The 23,431-nt window shown below is 29.7% G+C and overlaps 1 long non-coding RNA gene across 1 annotated transcript; it reads right to left on the bottom strand.

The window, feature by feature from the left end:
• Window positions 1-14,621: 14,621 nt before the first annotated feature.
• LOC127725202 (uncharacterized) lies at window positions 14,622-19,519 on the bottom strand. Its single transcript, XR_007992839.1, has 4 exons — window positions 19,413-19,519; window positions 17,947-18,003; window positions 16,211-16,356; window positions 14,622-14,828 (listed from the first exon to the last, which is right to left on the bottom strand). It is a non-coding gene; the product is annotated as an uncharacterized LOC127725202 (long non-coding RNA).
• Between the last annotated feature and the right edge of the window lie 3,912 nt (window positions 19,520-23,431).

Raw genomic sequence — 23,431 nt, 5'->3', positions numbered from 1 at the left:
CAGTATTCAACTAATGGTTGTAATATCTTACTGTTGTAACGAGGACATTTTGGAGTAGTGTGTGAAAGTTTTGTTCGTTGTTGCTTGTCTTGCGTGTATGTCTGGATTTCTTGAGGGGTCAGGTGTTGGTGGTTGATGTTGTACTGGACGGTAGTTTTGTTGATGTTGTTATCCATTTTGTATGTATTATTCAAACCACGCGATCAAACTTAGCCAAACTTTAGTAAGATAATTAAACAATTAACTTTATATTTTGAATATATGAATTAGAAAATATAAAAAAAGAAAAAATTAAAGGGAAAATAATTCGATCAAGAATACAATGGGTAGAAGAGGGTGAAAAACCTACTAGCTATTTTTGTGGGCTGGAATCAAAAAAATTTACAAATAAGATAATACCAAAAGTAGAAAAAGAAAATGGAGATGTAATTTCAAAACAAAAAGATATTTTGAAAGAAGTGAAATCCTTTTATGAAAATTTATATAAAAATAAAGATCAGTCAAAGGGAGATAAATTCAGTAAACTTGAAGAAGGATTGAAAGATATAAAGTTTAAAAAATTTACTGATGATGAGAAAAATAATCTTGAAGGCAAAATAACAATTGAAGAAGCTGGTTTGATATTGAAAAATATGAAAAATAATAAAACACCAGGATCTGATGGTTTCTCCACAGAGTTCTTTAAATTTTTTTGGAAAGATTTGAAAATTTTTGTTGTAGACTCCTTGAACTACAGTACTGAGATTGGTGAACTATCTGTTACGCAAAAACAAGGAATCATTACATGCCTGCCGAAAGGAAATAAACCTAGACATTTCTTAAAAAATTGGCGACCTATATCTTTATTAAATACAGTTTATAAAATTGGCTCTGGAGTAATAGCAAAGCGCTTTAACAGTTTTAGATAAACTGATAGATTTCGATCAAACTGGATTTATTAGTGGGAGATATATCGGAGAAAATCTTCGTTTAATTTATGATATTATGCAATTTACTGAGAAAAAAGACATTCCAGGACTTTTATTGCTCATAGATTTCGAAAAGGCATTTAATTCAATTTCTTGGGAATTTTTAACCAGTGTCTTGAAGTTGTTCAATTTTGGAGAATCAATAATTAATTGGGTTAAAGTTTTTTATAACAATATTAAATCAGCTGTTAATCAGGGAGGACATCTATCAGAATTTTTTTCTATAGAACGAGGCTGTAGACAAGGTGTTCCTTTGTCGCCTTATATTTTTATTCTCTGTGCTGAGATATTAGCACTAAAAATACGAAATAATGATAAAATAAATGGCATTACAGTTACTCAAGCTGAGCACAAACTTTCACAATTTGCTGATGACACATCTCTTATTTTAGATGGTAAAGAAGAATCTTTGAATGAAGCATTAAATGAATTAGATTGGTTTGGAAATATATCTGGTTTAAATATTAATTTTTCTAAAACACAAGTTATTTGGATAGGAAATAAAAAGTATAGTAATGAGGTATTATGCCAAAATAGAAACCTTACATGGGGAGAAACATGTTTTAAGTTATTAGGTATAAGCTTTGATGTTAATCTTGATAGAATTGTAAAAATTAATTATGATGAAAAAAATGTACAAATAAAATGTGTAATCAAACAATGGTCAAAACGAAATCTTACTGTTATTGGTAGAATAACTGTTGTAAAGACACTGATATTGCCTATTTTAAATCATTTGTTTATATCCATACCAAATCCAAGTGATGATATTTTAAAAAATGTTATTGAACTTATGTACAATTTTATATGGAGTTCACCAATTGATAGAATAAAGAGAGATGTTTTACAAAATGGTATTGAAGATGGTGGACTCAAAATGATAAACCTTAGTGCATTTATTTTAGCACTGAAGTGTACATGGATAAGGAGATTATTTAAAACAGACAACAAATGGCAGAATGTTTTTTTGTCAAATGTTCATGTAGAACTTGAAAAATTTAATGGTTGTGGAAGTGTTTATATACAAAAATTACAACAAAATATCAAAAATAAATTTTGGCAAGATGTTCTGAAAGCATGGCAACTTCTCAGAGAAAAAGATGAATATGACAGTTGGGAATGCTTTCTTGCTAGTCCAATCTGGCTTAACAATAATATAAAGGTAGCAAATAAACCTATTTTTCATAAAGATTTGTTTGAAAATGGTATAAGATTTATAAATGATATTGTAAATGAAGATGGGACTTTTTTCTCTCATCAAAAATTAGAAGAGATGTATTAGATAAATGTGAATTTCATGAGATATAATAGTATTATATCTGCTATACATCAAGCATCAAAATCATTTGTGGGAAAAAATCACAAATTAGAACTACCTTTAATTCCATCTGCTATTAAAAGACTTGTTCAAAGTTCAAAAGGATCTAAAGATATGTATATTGTTTTGAATAAAAATAAAAGTGTTCCCACTAGTCAGTTAAGATGGACTGAATTTTTTGGCTTTGATCAAAATCATTGGAAAAAAATTTATAAAATGCCTTTTGTTGTCACAAATAACACTAAGTTACAGTGGCTACAGTATAGATTCAATCATCGAATCTTAGCTACAAACAAATTTCTTCATAAAATTAAGATTTATGATAATCCAAATTGTACATTTTGTAATAGAGAAATTGAAACATTACAACATTTATTTTGGGAATGTGAACATACACAATTATTATTAGAACAGATTGAAAATTGGTTTCTGACCAATGGGATTAGTGTACCATTTACAAAAGAAGTTTTTTTGTTTGGTAACATTGCAAAAATATCAAAAGGCAATGCAGAAAATACTCTTTTTCTTACCATAAAGCAATATGTTTATAATACCAGATGTTTTAAAAAAAAACTGTCAATAAACTCAATAAAAGAGAAAATGATATATGTTTACTCAATTGACAAAAATATTGCTATGAAAAACAAATGTGAACAACAGTTTCTCAGAGAATGGAATATTTTTGATAGATTACTTAGTTAAGTACAAAAATGTATATACTTTACATTTAATATTATACATGTTACAAATGAAAATGCTGTATTTACTATACTAAAATAGAATTCAATGTCTAGATGAATTGTATTGAAAACTCACCGCACTATTCTCTCTCACTCTCTTTCTCTCTCTATTTCTCTCTCTCTCTCTCTCCGGTGTTCAGACTGTATTACTCTTTATCCTATATTTGTATATTGGGGGAAAAAAATTGCTTCCTAATAAAAAGATGTATTTGATTAGATAATATCAATAGATTTATATATTATATATTGTTATTATTTGTGTATATTATGTTGTAAATTGGAAGTTATAAATAATAAAAATAAAAAAAAAAACAATAAAAAAACAACTTTATATTTTGAATTTTTTAAGTTATAAAATACAATACAAATACCAATTTTGAACAATTATGTTAACATGGTTAATGTATCTCACTTATAGATCACATGAATAGAGGATATGTCACAGGACAGCATATCATCTGTAAAACAAATCAAAGAAATGCTTGATGATGTCTAAGAAAGGTAATGATATCTATGTAACGGACAAAATAATTTCACGTTATGGATTTTGTGTCCAGTCGATTTGTCAATTTTTGTTATGGACAATTTAATGTGTTAAACATTAATAATATAGGTTAAAAAATTATCAACATAAAAAAATGTCAAGTATGATAGCTTTATAAACAACATTACATTGTTTTTGTACAACAAAAACATTTTACCTTGATTATTATCACATTTTATTGATCTATTACCAAATTATCAATTTAGATATCTATTTAAAAAAGAATTTAGCAATCATTTGTGTTTCCATCAGATCCAGATTTTTCTCATTTTTCATTCTTTTAATTGCATCAGTCAACTCTATAAAAAGAACTCAGCAAAGATACAAGGATTAAGATTTTGTACGTCAGACGCGCGTTTCGTCAACAAAAGACTCATTAGTCACGCTCTAATAAAAAAAGTTTAAAAGGCCAAATTTAGTAGGAAGTTGAAGAAATGTTATTTCCCCTTCTATGGTCTCTCTCATACTTTCTAATAGTTTTTGTATATCATTATAGGGTATAGCATTATAGGGTATAGCACTATAGGGTATAGCATTATAGGGTATATCATTATATGCTTTATCATTATAGGGTATATCATTATAGGGTATAGCATTATAGGGTATATCACTATAGGGTATAGCATTATAGGGTATATCATTATAGGGTATAGCATTATAGGGTATATCATTATAGGGTATAGCATTATAGGGTATATCATTATAGGGTATAGCATTATAGGGTATATCACTATAGGGTATAGCATTATAGGGTATATCATTATAGGGTATATCATTATAGGGTATAGCATTATAGGGTATATCATTATAGAGTATAGCATTATAGAGTATATCATTATAGGGTATAGCATTATAGGGTATAGCATTATAGGGTATAGCATTATAGAGTATATCATTATAGGGTATAGCATTATAGGGTATATCATTATAGGGTATGGCATTATAGGGTATATCGTTATAGAGTATATCATTATAGGGTATATCATTATAGGGTATATCATTATAGAGTATAGCATTATAGAGTATAGCATTATAAGGTATAGCATTATAGGGTATAGCATTATAGGGTATAGCATTATAGGGTATAGCATTATAGGGTATAACATTACAGGGAATATCATTATAGGGTATAACATGATATGGCATATCATTTTAGAGTATATCTTTATAGAGTATAGGATTATAGGGTATAGCATTATAGGGTATAGCATTATAGGGTATAGCATTATAGGGTATAGCATTATAGGGTATATCAATATAGGGTATAGCATCATAGGGTATATCATTATAGGGTATAGCATTATAGGGTATATCACTATAGGGTATAGCATTATAGGGTATATCATTATAGGGTATATCATTATAGGGTATAGCATTATAGGGTATATCATTATAGAGTATAGCATTATAGAGTATATCATTATAGGGTATAGCATTATAGGGTATAGCATTATAGGGTATAGCATTATAGAGTATATCATTATAGGGTATAGCATTATAGGGTATATCATTATAGGGTATAGCATTATAGGGTATATCGTTATAGAGTATATCATTATAGGGTATATCATTATAGGGTATATCATTATAGAGTATAGCATTATAGAGTATAGCATTATAAGGTATAGCATTATAGGGTATAGCATTATAGGGTATATCATTATAGGGTATAGCATTATAGGGTATAACATTACAGGGAATATCATTATAGGGTATAACATTATATGGCATATCATTATAGAGTATATCTTTATAGAGTATAGGATTATAGGGTATAGCATTATAGGGTATATCATTATAGGGTATATCATTATAGGGTATAGCATTATAGAGTATATCATTAAAGGGTATAGCATTATAGGGTATATCATTATAGAGTTTATCATTATAGGGTATATCATTATAGGGTATATCATTATAGAGTATATCATTATAGGGTATATCATTATAGGGTATATAATTATAGGGTATAGCATTATAGAGTATATCGTTATAGGGTATAACATTATAGGGTATACCATTATAGGGTATATCATTATAGGGTATATCATTATAGGGTATATCATTATAGAGTATATCATTATAGGGTATATTATTATGGGGTATAGCATTATAGGGTATAGCATTATAGGGTATATCGTTATAGAGTATATCATTATAGGGTATATCAATGTAGGGTATATCATTATAGAGTATAGCATTATAGAGTATAGCATTATAAGGTATAGCATCATAGGGTATAGCATTATAGGGTATAGCATTATAGGGTATAGCATTATAGGGTATAACATTACAGGGAATATCATTATAGGGTATAACATTATATGGCATATCATTATAGAGTATATCTTTATAGAGTATAGGATTATAGGGTATAGCATTATAGGGTATAGCATTATAGGGTATAGCATTATAGGGTATATCATTATAGGGTATAGCATTATAGGGTATATCATTATAGGGTATATCATTATAGAGTATATCATTATAGGGTATATCATTATAGGGTATAGAATTATAGGGTATAGCATTATAGAGTATATCGTTATAGGGTATAACATTATAGGGTATATCATTATAGGGTATATCATTATATGGTATATCATTATAGGGTATATCATAATAGAGTATATCATTATAGGGTATATTATTATAGGGTATAGCATTATAGGGTATAGCATTATAGGGTATATCGTTATAGAGTATATCATTATAGGGTATATCAATGTAGGGTATATCATTATAGAGTATAGCATTATAGATTATAGCATTATAAGGTATAGCATCATAGGGTATAGCATTATAGGGTATAGCATTATAGGGTATAGCATTATAGGGTATAACATTACAGGGAATATCATTATAGGGTATAACATTATATGGCATATCATTATAGAGTATATCTTTATAGAGTATAGGATTATAGGGTATAGCATTATAGGGTATAGCATTATAGGGTATAGCATTATAGGGTATATCATTATAGGGTATAGCATTATAGGGTATATCATTATAGGGTATAGCATTATAGGGTATATCACTATAGGGTATAGCATTATAGGGTATATCATTATAGGGTATATCATTATAGGGTATATCATTATAGGGTATAGCATTAAAGGGTATATCATTATAGAGTATAGCATTATAGAGTATATCATTATAGGGTATAGCATTATAGGGTATAGCATTATAGGGTATAGCATTATAGAGTATACCATTATAGGGTATAGCATTATAGGGTATATCATTATAGGGTATAGCATTATAGGGTATATCATTATAGAGTATAGCATTATAGAGTATAGCATTATAAGGTATAGCATTATAGGGTATAGCATTATAGGGTATAGCATTATAGGGTATAGCATTATAGGGTATAACATTACAGGGAATATCATTATAGGGTATAGCATTATATGGCATATCATTATAGAGTATATCTTTATAGAGTATAGGATTATAGGGTATAGCATTATAGGGTATATCAATATAGGGTATATCATTATAGGGTATAGCATTATAGAGTATATCATTAAAGGGTATAGCATTATAGGGTATATCATTATAGAGTATATCATTATAGGGTATAGCATTATAGGGTATAGCATTATAGGGTATAGCATTATAGAGTATATCATTATAGGGTATAGCATTATAGGGTATATCATTATAGGGTATAGCATTATAGGGTATATCGTTATAGAGTATATCATTATAGGGTATATCATTATAGGGTATATCATTATAGAGTATAGCATTATAGAGTATAGCATTATAAGGTATAGCATTATAGGGTATAGCATTATAGGGTATATCATTATAGGGTATAGCATTATAGGGTATAACATTACAGGGAATATCATTATAGGGTATAACATTATATGGCATATCATTATAGAGTATATCTTTATAGAGTATAGGATTATAGGGTATAGCATTATAGGGTATATCATTATAGGGTATATCATTATAGGGTATAGCATTATAGAGTATATCATTAAAGGGTATAGCATTATAGGGTATATCATTATAGAGTTTATCATTATAGGGTATATCATTATAGGGTATATCATTATAGAGTATATCATTATAGGGTATATCATTATAGGGTATAGAATTATAGGGTATAGCATTATAGAGTATATCGTTATAGGGTATAACATTATAGGGTATATCATTATAGGGTATATCATTATAGGGTATATCATTATAGGGTATATCATTATAGAGTATATCATTATAGGGTATATTATTATGGGGTATAGCATTATAGGGTATAGCATTATAGGGTATATCGTTATAGAGTATATCATTATAGGGTATATCAATGTAGGGTATATCATTATAGGGTATAGCATTATAGGGTATAACATTACAGGGAATATCATTATAGGGTATAACATTATATGGCATATCATTATAGAGTATATCTTTATAGAGTATAGGATTATAGGGTATAGCATTATAGGGTATAGCATTATAGGGTATAGCATTATAGGGTATATCATTATAGGGTATAGCATTATAGGGTATATCATTATAGGGTATAGCATTATAGGGTATATCACTATAGGGTATAGCATTATAGGGTATATCATTATAGGGTATATCATTATAGGGTATAGCATTATAGGGTATATCATTATAGAGTATAGCATTATAGAGTATATCATTATAGGGTATAGCATTATAGGGTATAGCATTATAGGGTATAGCATTATAGAGTATATCATTATAGGGTATAGCATTATAGGGTATATCATTATAGGGTATAGCATTATAGGGTATATCGTTATAGAGTATATCATTATAGGGTATATCATTATAGGGTATATCATTATAGAGTATAGCATTGTAGAGTATAGCATTATAAGGTATAGCATTATAGGGTATAGCATTATAGGGTATAGCATTATAGGGTATAGCATTATAGGGTATAGCATTACAGGGAATATCATTATAGGGTATAACATTATATGGCATATCATTATAGAGTATATCTTTATAGAGTATAGGATTATAGGGTATAGCATTATAGGGTATATCATTATAGGGTATATCATTATAGGGTATAGCATTATAGAGTATATCATTAAAGGGTATAGCATTATAGGGTATATCATTATAGAGTATATCATTATAGGGTAAAGCATTATAGGGTATATCATTATAGGGTATAGCATTATAGAGTATATCATTATAGGGTATAGCATTATAGGGTATATCATTATAGGGTATAGCATTATAGGGTATATCGTTATAGAGTATATCATTATAGGGTATATCATTATAGGGTATATCATTATAGAGTATAGCATTATAGAGTATAGCATTATAAGGTATAGCATTATAGGGTATAGCATTATAGGGTATATCATTATAGAGTATATCATTATAGGGTATATCATTATAGGGTATAGAATTATAGGGTATAGCATTATAGAGTATATCGTTATAGGGTATAACATTATAGGGTATAGCATTATAGGGTATATCATTATAGGGTATATCATTATAGGGTATATCATTATAGGGTATATCATTATAGAGTATATCATTATAGGGTATATTATTATGGGGTGTAGCATTATAGGGTATAGCATTATAGGGTATATCGTTATAGAGTATATCATTATAGGGTATATCAATGTAGGGTATATCATTATAGAGTACAGCATTATAGAGTATAGCATTATAAGGTATAGCATCATAGGGTATATCATTATAGGGTATAGCATTATAGGGTATAGCATTATAGGGTTTAACATTACAGGGAATATCATTATAGGGTATAACATTATATGGCATATCATTATAGAGTATATCTTTATAGAGTATAGGATTATAGGGTATAGCATTATAGGGTATAGCATTATAGGGTATAGCATTATAGGGTATATCATTATAGGGTATAGCATTATAGGGTATATCATTATAGGGTATAGCATTATAGGGTATATCGTTATAGAGTATATCATTATAGGGTATATCATTATAGGGTATATCATTATAGAGTATAGCATTATAGAGTATAGCATTATAAGGTATAGCATTATAGGGTATAGCATTATAGGGTATAGCATTATAGGGTATAGCATTATAGGGTATAACATTACAGGGAATATCATTATAGGGTATAACATTATATGGCATATCATTATAGAGTATATCTTTATAGAGTATAGGATTATAGGGTATAGCATTATAGGGTATATCATTATAGGGTATATCATTATAGGGTATAGCATTATAGGGTATATCATTATAGAGTTTATCATTATAGGGTATATCATTATAGGGTATATCATTATAGAGTATATCATTATAGGGTATATCATTATAGGGTATAGAATTATAGGGTATAGCATTATAGAGTATATCATTATAGGGTATATCATTATAGGGTATAGAATTATAGGGTATAGCATTATAGAGTATATCATTATAGGGTATATCATTATAGGGTATAGCATTATAGAGTATATCGTTATAGGGTATAGCATTATAGGGTTTATATTATAGGGTATAACATTATAGGATATATCATTATAGGTAATAACATTATAGGGTATAGCATTATAGGGTATATCATTATAAGGTATATCATTATAGGGTATAACATTATATGGCATATCATTATAGAGTATATCTTTATAGAGTATAGGATTATAGGGTATAGCATTATAGGGTATATCATTATAGGGTATATCATTAAAGGGTATAGCATTATAGGGTATATCATTATAGAGTTTATCATTATAGGGTATATCATTATAGGGTATATCATTATAGAGTATATCATTATAGGGTATATCATTATAGGGTATAGAATTATAGGGTATAGCATTATAGAGTATATCATTATAGGGTATAGAATTATAGGGTATAGAATTATAGGGTATAGCATTATAGAGTATATCGTTATAGGGTATAACATTATAGGGTATATCATTATAGGGTATATCATTATAGGGTATATCATTATAGGGTATATCATTATAGAGTATATCATTATAGGGTATATTATTATGGGGTATAGCATTATAGGGTATAGCATTATAGGGTATATCGTTATAGAGTATATCATTATAGGGTATATCAATGTAGGGTATATCATTATAGAGTATAGCATTATAGAGTATAGCATTATAAGGTATAGCATCATAGGGTATAGCATTATAGGGTATAGCATTATAGGGTATAGCATTATAGGGTATAACATTACAGGGAATATCATTATAGGGTATAACATTATATGGCATATCATTATAGAGTATATCTTTATAGAGTATAGGATTATAGGGTATAGCATGGTATAGCCTTATAGGGTATAGCATTATAGGGTATATCATTATAGGGTATAGCATTATAGGGTATATCATTATAGGGTATAGCATTATAGGGTATATCACTATAGGGGATAGCATTATAGGGTATATCATTATAGGGTATATCATTATAGGGTATAGCATTATAGGGTATATCATTATAGAGTATAGCATTATAGAGTATATCATTATAGGGTATAGCATTATAGGGTATAGCATTATAGGGTATAGCATTATAGAGTATAGCATTATAGGGTATAGCATTATAGGGTATATCATTATAGGGTATAGCATTATAGGGTATATCGTTATAGAGTATATCATTATAGGGTATATCATTATAGGGTATATCATTATAGAGTATAGCATTATAGAGTATAGCATTATAAGGTATAGCATTATAGGGTATAGCATTATAGGGTATAGCATTATAGGGTATAGCATTATAGGGTATAACATTACAGGGAATATCATTATAGGGTATAACATTATATGGCATATCATTATAGAGTATATCTTTATAGAGTATAGGATTATAGGGGTATAGCATTATAGGGTATATCATTATAGGGTATATTATTATAGGTTAGCATTATAGAGTATATCATTAAAGGGTATAGCATTATAGGGTATATCATTATAGAGTTTATCATTATAGGGTATATCATTATAGGGTATATCATTATAGAGTATATCATTATAGGGTATATCATTATAGGGTATAGAATTATAGGGTATAGCATTATAGAGTATATCGTTATAGGGTATAACATTATAGGGTATATCATTATAGGGTATATCATTATAGGGTATATCATTATAGGGTATATCATTATAGAGTATATCATTATAGGGTATATCATTATAGGGTATAGCATTATAGGGTATATCATTATAGGGTATATCATTATAGGGTATATCATTATAGGGTATATCATTATAGGGTATATCATTATAGAGTATATCATTATAGGGTATATTATTATGGGGTATAGCATTATAGGGTATAGCATTATAGGGTATATCATTATAAGGTATATCATTATAGGGTATAGCATTATAGGGTATATCATTATAGGGTATAGTATTACAGGGTATATCATTATAGGGTATATCATTATAGGGTATATCATTATAGGGTATATCATTATAGGGTATAGCATTATAGGGTATATCACTATAGGGTATATCATTATAGAGTATAGCATTATAGGGTATATCGTTATAGGGTATATCGTTATAGGGTATAGCATTATAGGGTATAGCATTATAGGATATAGCATTATAGGGTTTAGCATTATAGGGTATAGCATTATAGGGTATATCATTATAGGGTATAGCATTATAGGGTATAGCATTATAGGGTATATCATTATAGGGTATATATTATAGGGTATAACATTATAGGATATATCATTATAGGTAATAACATTATAGGGTATTGCATTATAGGGTATATCATTATAGGGTATATCATTATAGGGTATAGCATTATAGAGTATATCATTATAGGGTATATCATTATAGGGTATAGCATTATAGGGTATATCAATATAGGGTATATCATTATAGGGTATAGCATTATAGGGTATATCATTATAGGGTATAGCATTATAGGGTATATTAATATAGGGTATAGGATTATAGAGTATAGCATTATAGGGTATAACATTATAGGGTATATCATTATAGGTAATAACATTATAGAGTATATCATTATAGAGTATATCATTATAGGGTATAGCATTATAGGGTATAGCATTATAGGGTATAACATTATAGGGTATATCATTATAGGGTATATCATTATAGAGTATAGCATTACAGGGAATATCATTATAGGGTATATCATTATAGGGTATATCATTATAGGGTATAGCATTATAGGGTATATCATTATAGGGTATATCATTATAGGGTATAGCATTATAGGGTATAGCATTATAGGGTATAGCATTATAGGGTATAGCATTATAGGGTATATCATTATAGGGTATAACATTATATGGCATATCATTATAGAGTATATCTTTATAGAGTATAGCATTATAGGGTATATTAATATAGGGTATAGGATTATAGAGTATAGCATTATAGGGTATAACATTATAGGGTATATCATTATAGGTAATAACATTATAGAGTATATCATTATAGAGTATATCATTATAGGGTATAGCATTATAGGGTATAGCATTATAGGGTATAACATTATAGGGTATAGCATTATAGGGTATATCATTATAGGGTATAACATTATAGGGTATATCATTATAGGGTATAGCATTATAGGGTATAACATTATAGGGTATAGCATTATAGGGTATATCATTATAGGGTATAACATTATAGGGTATATCATTATAGGGTATAGCATTATAGGGTATATCACTATAGGGTATAGCATTATAGGGTATAGCATTATAGGGTATAACATTATTCAAGTTAATTGAATTATTTGTCTCTTTTTTGGAATACAAATTTTTGCAGAAATTTTTTCCCTTTGAATTTGTTTTTGATTTTCAATTTTATTTCAGGATTTAATATAGGAATTGTCTTTATTTACACAATTTGTTGTCTCAAATTCATTAAATATGTTGATGGTTTCTCTCCTTCCTCTTATAATTGTTGACCTTATATACTGACCCCTTAACTTTTTAGATCTGTTTTATTTATTCCAATCTGTTCTAATTTGTTAATGTCTGCAGCAAGTAAATATTCTATTTTTTTAGTTTCTTTCTTTTTAAATGAAGCATATGATATTGTTTCCCCTCAACATTGCTAGAATTACTAAATTTAGGTTTTCTCTGTTAAATACAAGAGTATATTGCTCTTTAGTTTTACTTATGACATCTTCAACATTAAAAACAAATTCTGATCATACAACAGAGAACTGTTAAATTTAAACAATTCCCTCAAAATACTGACGTTATTAGGTTTTAGTTGTAAAATAAAGTAAGTTGGCGAGTGATCTGATCTATTAGCGAATATTATAATACTAAATCTCATGTTTTTCCTCGTTCTTGTGAATCGTTATTTGATAATGTTATGGAAACAGGCTAGTCTGAATATAGTGAATTCCTAAGGGTTTTAGAATTGAAGATAACAAACAAACCATAGACACAGTGGGACTTGCAGGTGGTGTTTATTTTCGATGACCGAGAATTGCGTCGAACAAAAGTTTTGAATAATCAAAATGTGTTGATATAAATACAACTGGGGCTAAACTAAATACCTACACCATTAATTTTGTCGTTGCATCAGTAAGGAATCGTGGTTCTCAATTCTCGAATCCGGAAATCATTTTTGTAGACGATATTGTGTACTCAATATGTAGTCCATTTCTTGAATGATATAATTTTGCTATAAATCTGACTTTCGTAGAAACAATGGAATGATAAAGATGGTTAAAGTGTGAATACATCTTTTAGAGTCCACAAAACAATACATAGAAAACAAAATATTCAACAACACCAAAAAAAGTCGGGGAGGGGGATGAGTAAACTCAGCAGGTAAGGAGTAAAGATCATCTGTTTGAAAATATTGATTCCTTAAAGTTTTCTACAGTGCAAAATGTTTAATGTATAATTTTGACATGGACACAGACATTGCCATTAGTAAGTTTCTCACAATAAGAGAATCCGGGATGAACGACCTTAAAATTGAACAGCAACTTGATTGGATCACGTTTGTTGGATAGAGAAAGACATTTTACGATGCAACAGGATCTTTTTTATTTGATTATAAATGACACTGCTTTCAAATCTATGGATGCAAAATGTTCTGAATAAAATATGTTCACAATGAAAACTGTTCTATTTGTTCCTCATTTTAATAATCTAAAATTCAAGACTATTTTTTTATTTCTAAATTCGTCTGTTACTCTGTTTCTTTCCTTTTTAAGTCTTCATTGCGTTGATTACGAACCTAATGGAATGGAAATGATATGGTATTTATTCATAACAAAGATTTTCTCTTCTAAAATGATTGACGTCATTTGATCAACGGGAAACTACTGTCTTCCTACCAGACACACTCTAAGGTAAAGGAAACTTACTTTTATTGCTGTTTGTCATCTCAAATTTACATTTAGGGCATCGACGTGAATTACAGACTCACACTCCATTTTAAGTAAAAGAAGCTCCCTCGTATTGGTTGGCTTTCAAATATTCGGTTTTGAACGTCGTAGTGAGGAAAACACCTGCGTAATAGTACAAACAAGACTAAAACGGTCAACGAAATCTTAAATTAAGTGTCAAACTTTTCCCACTAATCTCACTGGAGGAGACGAATTTTTCTTTTATTGAAATGTTTGATTCTAAAATGCTTGAAATTCAAATTTCTATGAGGAGGGAAGAGAACAATACCATTTTTTCCGTACTGAAAATGAGTAATTATAATAAAACAATATAAATCTTTGAAAAAAATGTGGTCGACAATTGTGAAAATTTAACAAAAAATGTGTTTTTGAGCAGCGCACAAAGATATATGGTCAGTGCCTTACACACGTTCGAATATTAAAATGTAAATCATAATGATTATAAGAAGAATTTTTTTTCATGAATAAGTCTAAAACCAAGCTATGTAAGAAACAAGAGAGAGAAAATTTTTTAAATACAACAAACAAAGCAAACAATAAAGAACCGACTTTGTTTTACTAATCAATAATGACATTAGTAGCTGTTACAATTCTGCACAACAATCATGTTCATAACACAATTGCTCTCTTGAAGTCGGGATGAAAATCCCTGATAACATTTGAAACACATTAAAGCTGCAATGAATTGTTTCTTGATTAAAATGCGTCATAAACAAACAAATTCATTGTTTTTAAACATTCTTACCTAATTATTCCAGAGAAAGTTATTAATAATCAATTCATACTTTTTTACGGAATTTGTGTTGATGGCAGATCTGTGGTAGTCCATTTAATTATTATTTAAAACTTTTCGAAGCTAAAGGTGTTACATGTATGTCTTGAACTATTTTTAGAGTTTAGTGTCCAGGGCGGTATGCTGGCCTCTAATTGTCACTTAATTTTTGCATCGTTTGATTGATGTCTCATTAATGTACAGCCAAAATATTATTTTCTCATACATGTATCAAAACACAAAACAACATTAATCGGACCTTAAGGTATGTTATTAACCCCCCAACCCCCCTTCCCCACTTCCGCACCTCGTCAACTATTAAAACGTTCTAATTTTACAACAATTATTTGATATATCTTTTTTTGGTCATATTATTCATCGTATACAACCAATCAAAATATCTCTACTGTTTATGTGTGCTTTAAGACGTTACCTCACCTTTTATCCTGAATATCTAATACAAAAGCACCCAAACACATGTGGTCCACATGCTCCAGCGCTATATCCACGGCTAATACAGCACAGGTGACACCTTTTGGGAAACCAAGGGCAAATGCCACCACAAATTGCATCAGTTTGACCAACTGCAACACAATGATATATAAAAGATATTTTTGGCAACTTATCTTTGAGCCGATGAATTTGACATTTTAGAAAATACAGAGGAAATTAATCCAAAATCTTATAAGTACTACTTTATAAATCTGAACTTTAATATTTATTTCAATTAAATCGACCACAAGCTTGGATAAATGCAATGACACCGATAATATATGGACGTACGAAATGTGAGGTTGTTTTTTTTTACTGTTGGTACTTGAAACTACATTGTAATTATTCAAAATGCAAGGGGAATCAAACATTACAGGGCAATAGTTACAAATTATCTAAGAAACACATATGCACCGAAAGGATAACCATAACACGTTTTACAGCTTTTTGTTACTAACCGATCTTTTTTCTAAATTATCAATAGAAACGTTGTTTTAAAGTCACCTAAAATTCAGTGACCACGTGGTTGCGATACTTACACAAAAAAGAGCTCGGAAAGTATTTTTAATGTCGTAATAATAGAAATGTAAGACAAATTTCATGATCATGGACACGTTACAAAAACTTGGTAAAATTATAATATGAAATTAAGAACATACAAAAGGACAATTACAATCCAAAAATCACAGAAAAACATTACCCCTTTCTATTCCGTCTAAATGAAAATTTGGGAGGTCAAATAGCAGTCAACAAAACAGAAACGTAACATTAAGCACTACTAAGCCGTACTAGCAACATGAGATCCTAATATTAACTTAGGTTTTCAGTTGCAACTCTCAAGCAGAGATGACCTTATATGTATTTGCCTATACTTTTTACGTTCCTTTTTTTTACTTAGCTCCATTGTTCCTGAGTATACTAGTATTAACAGCGGTTATCTCCATTGTTCCTGAGTATACTAGTATTAACAGCGATTATCTCCATTGTTCCTGAGTATACTAGTATTAACAGCGGTTATCTCCATTGCTCTTGAGTATTCTAGTATTAACAGCGGTTATCTCTGGCTTTTAAATAGACGTATTTAAACTTGTATGCAAATTTGTCCGCCATTACGTAAAATCACACAGGTTCCCGTAAACTTTGAAATCATAATTCAAAACATTTGACGTCATAGTTAAACAGTGATTGTTGCTTGATGTCAAAAGGTAATTCGGAGTAAATTTAAGGTCATTCGGAGGCAAAATAAAGCTAAATACCAAAAGTGTAAATACGTTTACATTGAGCGTTCCTGAAGAAGGTTAATCCTGAAAAACGTTTCGGATGCAAGACATTTGTAAAGTGTTATTTTCATTTTCAATCCGCAAAAATCCTCTTTCTAACCCCCAAAAGGGGCGTTCCCTAAATACTCAAGAACAGGTTGTTTTTCCGTTGTTACATTTTTACATCAATTAAACGATCATTTAATGTTGTTATAATCTTTAACCACTGATATGAAGCTGTCAAACTGTAAATTTTACACCCTTGTTAATATGTATTCAAATACTTTGTTTCAAATGACACTGTTTGCTGAATATATACAAAAATAAATTTATCTTCAACTTAAACAGAAATATCAATGAAGGAACTGAATTCTAATGTACGTTTATATCATGTTTATTACGAGATGTGTTATTCTTACTTACCAAAAGTGGATACTAGGCACAACACTACTGCAATTATGGCTAACTTTGTCATTTTTCCTTCAAATCAAGAGGAAAAAGAGTACAAATTATTATTGCATTTCCTTGCTCTGTTGTAAACAATAATGTATCATATGTAGTTGAATAAAATACAACAATATAAATATAATGAGATGTGGTATGATTGCCAATAAGACTACTATCCATGAAAGTTCAAATGAAGTGGATGTTAGCAATTAAAGGCAATCTTACGGCATTCAACAATGAGGAAAAAACCATACCGTACAGTCGGCTATAAAAGGCCCCGACATGAAAAACATGAAACAATTCAATTTAGAAAACTAACTGCATAATTTATAACAAACCAATTTACGAAAAACAAATATGACAGACATAAACCAACGACAACTACTGAACTACAGGCTGCTGATTTGGGACAGGCACATTATAATGTGGCGGGGTTAAACATGTTTGAAGACGCCAACCCTCCCCTAATCTAGGACAGTGGTGTAACAGTACAATATATAAAAACTATAAAAATCAGTTGAAAAGGATATTTATATTCGATATCCTTATAAATATTCTAGAATGGACATAAATCTATTTTAACCCCATGTTAATGTGCCTATCCAAAGTCAGAAACCTTATCAGTGGTTTGGGTATTAAAATCTGCATAGGTAAAATCTGTTTCTTTAGAATTTGTCCAGTTTTGAGTATGTATCTATAATATGTATCAAAAAATCTTAACCAATACCAAATTTATATTGGAACTATTATTAATGCTTTGTATTGTCTTTCAAATTAAATCGTGATGGTTTACGATGTCATTCAATGCAATATGTTTTTCGAAGCGAAATGTAGCATATTAAAATTGTCTTTAGGAGCATGAGTATGTATCAAATGTTGATTTAATGGATATATATGTATCTATAAAATTGTTGAAACATTTTTTAAAAACGTTATAAGCGGTATAATTTTTAAATTCTAGAATTTTGGGAAAACAAACTTTGTGATTTTGAGCTTTCTAGAGAGATAATTACAGGAGTAGCCTTATCTCAAATTTAATATTAATGCAAGACACAAGTTATTCACTGCTATGTCCTTTCTAGCTATGGACCTTTTACAGTTACTAGTATACGGTTTGGGTTTTGCTCTCTGTAGAAAACCGTTCGGTGATCTATAATTGCTCCAATTTACGTCATATGGATTCTGGTGGTTTGTTGCCATTAGCGATCATACCATATCTTTTACTTTATATAAAACGAACGATATTGTTAAGGCCCTATATATTTTCCTCTGGATTTTATTATTGCTTTGTTTTAAATAATATTAAGTATTATTGGCTTGGTGTCTCTAAGCAATAATAGGCAGCTGTACTGCCATCAACAATGATAAAAAAATTTAACTTATACAAGTAGTATATAATTATTTAGATATTTTTGGTGAAGGTAGAATTAATGTATACTTACGCATAAATGAATTAATTCTGGATATCGGCACCCTCTATATTGTTGGTTTATATAGTCTGTGAGCAGTGCTTATTGGCTAATAATGTTAACAGGAAATTCCGTCAGCATAAAGCAGACCAGCATAAAGTTGTGTGTAATATGTGTGGTATTTTGTTAACCTCAGACCCAGAAAATCTTACATACATTATGTATCTCAGTCAACCAAATGACATGTAACTTTCGAGGAAAATGACATTTATATTGCAAATGATAATGATATTAAATTTATTATAAAAGCACTGTCATATTTTGTTTTTTTATTACATCATCTTATGTCTAAAATTGTGTAATATGACTTCAAATTATACTACCAGCATAACTTCTATCATGTTATGAATTGCACAATAGTCAATCAATCATATTACTACAGAAAAGAAGTGGGTCAGAATTAAGACTTAAAATACAAAAAGATTGAAACTACGTACTGCAGAAACGTTGTAGAATCAAAACCACATTTACGAAAAAAGTAAATAAAAACGTGCATAAATGCAGTAGGAGACATAATCAAGTCTCCGTCGATACTGGTCTCCCCTGTGCTTGAGAGTGCTGTTTCTTTTAGTCTAGTACTTTAGTACTTAAACAGTGATACTAGTAGCACAGTGATACAGGATATCGTTTATGGTGACCAATAAACAGACGATAGAACAGATATTTAACACCGGCCTACAAAAGAAATTCATCATAGATATAAGAATTGAAATTGTGTACGCCAGACGCGCGTTTCGTCTAAAACAGACTCATTGGTGACGTTCGAATTAAAAAAAAAATAAAAGAGGCCAAACAAAGTATGATGTTGAAGATCATTGAGGACCCAAAATTCCGTAAAGTTTTGCCAATTACAGCTAAAGTAATTTATTCCTGGTGTAGAAATTCCTTAGTATTTCGAAAAATTCTAAGTTTTGTTAACAGTTAATTTAAATTTTGATCATAATATATACTGGTAATTCATGTCAACACAGAAGTGCTGACTACTGGGCTGGTGATACCCAAGGGGAGAAAAACTTCACCAGCAGTGACATCAACCCAGTGGTTGTAAAAAAAATCATCATAAAAACACATAAATTAAAATAAGATATTGTTATGATTAATTGTACAGATAAATTTCTCGGTTAAATTATATGACTGAAATAAAAGTTCACATGATAACTTATTCGCCATTAAAAACGTTTAAAAAGACATCCGTGATGAATTCTTAAAAAAAAGATTTATTTTTGAAAAACAAATCATATGTATGCAACAAACACGACTGTTTAAAATCCTAATTGTTTTTTTTTTGTCCAATTAATATTTCAGTTCTGTTTTGTTTGACAGTGAAAATAAATGAATATATTCAAAGTTGAGAACCTTTAACATTAAGAAAATTAAACATTAAATGTTAATAACACTTTAAATATTAAGTGCGTCAAGAGAAAGATTTGGATAATTAGTTTTCATGTTGCACTGGCCACCATATATAAGAATTAAATTGCCTTTAAAGAGTGCATTTTTTGCGACATTCAACATTATTATTTACCTAGATTGTGTGTGTGCTTAGGTCTATGATATACATGCACATGAAAATATGTTCCACTGAACCTCAACAATGTTTGTTTGTCCTTTGTGACTCTTGGTATTTGTTCAGTACCTTTGGGAAATTTATTAATACTTATGACTTGACCTGCATGTATTAGCTATCGTGAAAGACTGCATTTTAGATGTCTTTTATGCTTTTTTTGCTAGTTTCTTTGAATAAATCGTGAAAGATCAGTTTAGTTATTTGTATGATTGCATAATACAAGATGTCAAATTTGCGCTTAAATAATATGGAAAGCCAACGGGGTCAAAATTCTTAATTCGTAACTTGTCAATTCGTAACTTGTAACTGTGTAATTTCTAAATTCTTAATTCGTAAAATTGTTAATTTGTAACTTGTTACTGTGAAATTTCATAAACCTTAATTCGTAAATTGTCAATTTGTAACTTGTATCTTTGTAATTTCAAAATTCTTAATTGGTAAATTGTCAGTTTGTAACTTGTAACTGTGTAATTTCATAATGCTTAACTCGTAAATTGTCAATTTTTAGTCTTTGTAACTTGTATCTTTGTAATTTCAAAATTCTTAATTCGTAAATTGTAACTGTGTAATTTCAAAATTGTTTATTCGTAAATTGTCAATTTGTATATTGTTGTTTTGTAATTTTGAAACATGTCGATTCGTTAAATGTCGATTCGTTACGTGTTAAATGTCATCGTTGTATCATGCTAACGATCATTATGACGACAGATGGCGCTCGGTTTTCTTGTTTTCTACAGATGACAGGTGGCGCTGTGTTCTAGAACGGAAACCACATCAATTCGTGGCGACCAAGGTAATAAACTGTTTCTATTAGTCCTTAAATGCAATTATCGGATTATTTGGTTCTAACTGAGGGCGAAGGGCTGACAGTTATATATTAATATACATGTATTCTTTAGTATTGAAGCCTTGTTGACCCAAAGAAAAAGAAGAAGCCTACTTTTACTAAACTTTACTAGCTGTTTACTCGTCAAGAAGTAGTGTGCAGCCACTGGACATGCTTGAATTTTCGTCCTATAATAATTTACAAAATGTGTTGCAGAAAAAAGTCACACAGGGGCTTGAAACAGTATATCAAACAATCTATATGTTCCTGCACAGGGTTAGTCCCAAATTGCTCTGACGTCCAAAAGACCACGGTCCCAGCTTGTCTGGCTAAACAGTCGTTGGAAAATTATTCTCCAGACCTTGATTCCCACCTCAACTACGGTTTCAGGGCACCTACTCCTGGGATCCCACACTTTCCCACCCACTCCTCAGTTTGCCACCATTTTGCGCTCCAAAATGAGCTTGCACAGTACGCCTCCCCCTTCCCTAGAAAAACAAATTAAGTGCAAAAAGACCTACATATTGATTATTCTAAATAAATAAATATTGAAACATACATGTACATTAAATTGTGTTTTTTAATTAATATAGAGCAAGAGAAGAGAATAAACTTCTTTTTTTTTGTCGAGCCTGCGACCTTTGTCGAGAAAGCAAGACATAGTGATCTAACATTCCGTCGTCGTTGTTGGCGTCCACAAATATTCACTCTGTGGTTAAAGTTTTTGAAATTTCTATAACTTTCTTAAAGTTATATGAAACGAGTGACTGGTGAAAAATATTGTTTATCCAATTCTTGAACCAATGCATGTATGTATCATAAACTTTGTCTTCTGTGCACGATTTTATCATTTTTTACGCATCCATATCGTATAATCGTCAAAAAACAAAATTTCTTAGACGAGGTCTGTTATGATGTGAAAATATGGCAGCTAATTAATTGTCGTGTTTCGAAGCCGTAGTTCACCGATTGACTCCTTAGTAAACAATCACCAAAGAAGCATGGATATTTAGCACATGTTTAACATGTACAAAAAGATCATAATAGTGACAGATCCATACGTATTGCGATCACCGGATTTTTATGAGAAAGGTCACGCTGAGTTCACTGCATACGGAAAACATATCGGCGAATTGTTAACTGGAAGTAAGCAATTAAAAACAGTAAACTTCTTCTAAATTTGGACAAATTAAAGAATGTTCTTGAGAAAAAAGTATATGTACATAAGTTTTATAATAAAAACTAGCCATTTAGTTATAAAAAACATATGCATATTTTTTTTTCAATTTGAAGTTTCATATAACTTTAAAGTATTCTGGAATCAAACATGTATAATTGATGAAATGTCAAAAGAACACTTCCTTGACCTTGACATTTCAAAGATTTTCATGTTTGATTGATAAAATATCAGACTCCTGTGAATGTTGCAATACAGTCCTGTTTATGCCTCCGCCGTAGCAGAGGGGGCATTAAGTTTTACCCTTGTCCCTCTATACGTCCGTATGTCCCAAAGTTGGTTTCTGTTCTCTAATTTTAGCTTGCCTCAACCAAATGTTAAGAAACTAAAAAAAACAATGCTTATTACCACAAAACACAGAA

The sequence above is a fragment of the Mytilus californianus genome, unplaced genomic scaffold, assembly GCF_021869535.1.
Source record: "Mytilus californianus isolate M0D057914Y unplaced genomic scaffold, xbMytCali1.0.p SCAF_15, whole genome shotgun sequence".
NCBI lineage: Eukaryota > Metazoa > Mollusca > Bivalvia > Mytilida > Mytilidae > Mytilus > Mytilus californianus.
This window is presented reverse-complemented; position numbering and strand designations above follow the sequence as displayed.